The following is a 2542-nucleotide window of genomic DNA, read 5'->3' on the forward strand; positions in this document are numbered from 1 at the left end:
TGAAACAAACAGAAACAGTGAATCGACAAATGGGGAATAAAGATCCAGGTGTCCTAAAAGGGGGGGGTGTCCCCGGGAGCAATAAGTATGAAAAGAAATAAGGGGCAGCAATACTGTTTATCCCGAGGGCCCAAAAATGGATTTTTTGGGGGAAAACCCAAAAACTGCTTTGGAAATAAAAGTACAATTCAGAGCAAAGCCCCACAAAACCATATCTTCGGGGGGCTGTGTCCCATCCTTTCAATGGATGAATCATGATACAGCAGCTGGGCGAAACTTCAGACGTGAAACCGAGCGGAGGAGTTACAAACGAGCCTTGAGAGAAAGGGGCAGTACATGTCATCTATTTGAGGAAAAGCAACCCGGGCTGTGCGAGGAGATGCAGGGGTTGAAACAACGATGTTCTACAAAACTCCGTCAAGTAAGTTGCTTACAATAGGGGAATGTGACTACATAAAGTTTAGTGTGACTCCAAACCACACACAAGAGTACTTTATCTTGAATTGATGGTCAACTAAGTACACTATTCACCTTTTTTTATCCCAGGCAGATCTTAATACCGATGGTTTGTGCTACCTGCAGTGTCTCAGAGGGCCTTTGAGAGCCCAACAGTTATTGCCATATAGCTTCAGGTGATACAACTTCAACAGGACAAGGAACGCCTGTAGGAGGAGGTGGACCAGCTAATCACTGACCGCGGACACTGCAGGAAAGCCGCTTCCGAATCTAAGGAGAGTCGGAAAACCTAGTACCCACCTCTAGGAAGAGACTCCAGTGGGAGGTCAGTCTATAAAACTTTATTGCTGTGTAATGACAAAATGTGGATACAATGAAAATCTAATGCACTCTCTGTGTTTGATAAAGTTATAGTCAATTTAAAAAGCCGAACAGCTGGGATAATTAGGGGAAAAGATCAAAAGTTGTTACAAAAAAAACACCACATGCTGCCATAATTTTTGTAGGTGTGCCAGTGGTAGGGTGAGATTTCTCTTGCTAAAAGCAGCAAACTTAGGGACTCTCAGGCTGCATGTTGGAAACAAACTCAGTGAGATTGTCAGTCTCAAAGCCTCTCTGAAGGAGTCCAGATGCAAGCTGGCAGAAATGGTGAAAAAGAAGATCAAGGAGCACGAGGAAGCACTCTCACCAGCCGGAGTGCCCGGAGTAAGGTTGAGGTCAGTGTTAGCTGGATATTAGATTAATTTACAGTTGTTACTACATGCTGTACCATCACATTTGCATGACTCGCTAAGTGACATCTCTTTAAAAAAGGTATCTAAAATGAGTTTCAAAGAAAGAAGAATGCAGTTTTTCTCGATCTCCCTCTCAGGAGAGAAGTGCCAGGTGAACCTGCTGGAAACGGACATCAAGGGGGCATGGAAGCAGGATCTCTAGCAATGGCCAAAGAGGAGCAAATACAGCAGTTACTAATGACCATGAGAGCCAAAGTTGGAGGGGAGCAAACAGCTGCAACTGCAGATAAGCTAAGCTCGTGATGGGAGGCCAGCCTTTGGACAGGTCAAGCCAAATCGAAAGCCCAGGGATGGAACAAGTGCCAGTAAAAACACTGAATCATACTGGAGGGGACTGCAGACTTGAGTGCCCTACAGAAGGAGGTAGAGAGGCTGAGAGGGAACTGAAGGAAGAGAAGCAAAGAAACATAAGATGATGAAGAAGCCCAGCAGGAGAGACAAACGTGGAATAAAGAGAAAGACAAAGCAATCAGATACCAAAAGCAGTTGCAGTACACTCACTTCCTGCTAGATGTACAAAAAAGAACAAGGACCTGGAGAAGATTCTGGTGGAGCTAACGGCCGAGATGGACATTGGGGCCTGACAGAGATGGATATGGACAGCCATAGCTCTGACCTAAATTTTGAAAAAATTGTAGCCACAGTTTTGGGGTCAAGGATAGAGGTTTACCTTCCCAAGGGTTTTAAATTGTACTAGTGGGGAACTCAAAAAGCAAAATTTAAAAAGGGAAAGAAACATGAGCCCCCAAAGGAATTTTTTTAAGATTCAGAAAGAAAAGAAAAAACTCTAACATCACTGAAACCCTTCATTCGGTAAATCCTCGCAATGCAAAAATTTCCTGATGACTAAATGATGTCTAGGGCCACGGGCAAATATTACCGCCCTTTTTGTCCCCCAACCAAAAGGCGGAGAGAGTTTTTGCATACCATGCAGTTTGATCCTACATTAAAATACACTTTGCTGTTTTTTCCCAGTAAAAAACAGTTTTTTTTGGTTTTTTTTTCAGCTTTTAAGAACTGCCGGTTTTTTCCGGTTACAAACTAATCCAAACGCAATCTACTTCCCCTTTTATTTATTTCAGCGAATCTTTCACGAACACACAACCTATTAATATTCATGAATCCAAGCTTTTAAAAAACTTTATACTTTTTATTAGTAGATTCTAAGTGGTATTATTAAAATTTTTTTTTTTTATTAACACGGAAATCATTATGAAACCCAGTCTGGCAAAAAAACAAAAAAATTTATCCAAGGGGTTTCAATTAAAAGGTGTCCATGGGGTTTTTTCTTG

At 42.1% G+C, this 2542-nt stretch overlaps 1 pseudogene; it reads left to right on the plus strand.

Moving 5' to 3' along the window:
- Positions 1-247: 247 nt before the first annotated feature.
- Positions 248-1947, plus strand: LOC122138152 (annotated as a pseudogene).
- The last annotated feature ends 595 nt before the right edge of the window (positions 1948-2542 follow it).

This window comes from Cyprinus carpio, chromosome B8, assembly GCF_018340385.1.
Source record: "Cyprinus carpio isolate SPL01 chromosome B8, ASM1834038v1, whole genome shotgun sequence".
Taxonomy (NCBI): Eukaryota; Metazoa; Chordata; class Actinopteri; order Cypriniformes; family Cyprinidae; genus Cyprinus; species Cyprinus carpio.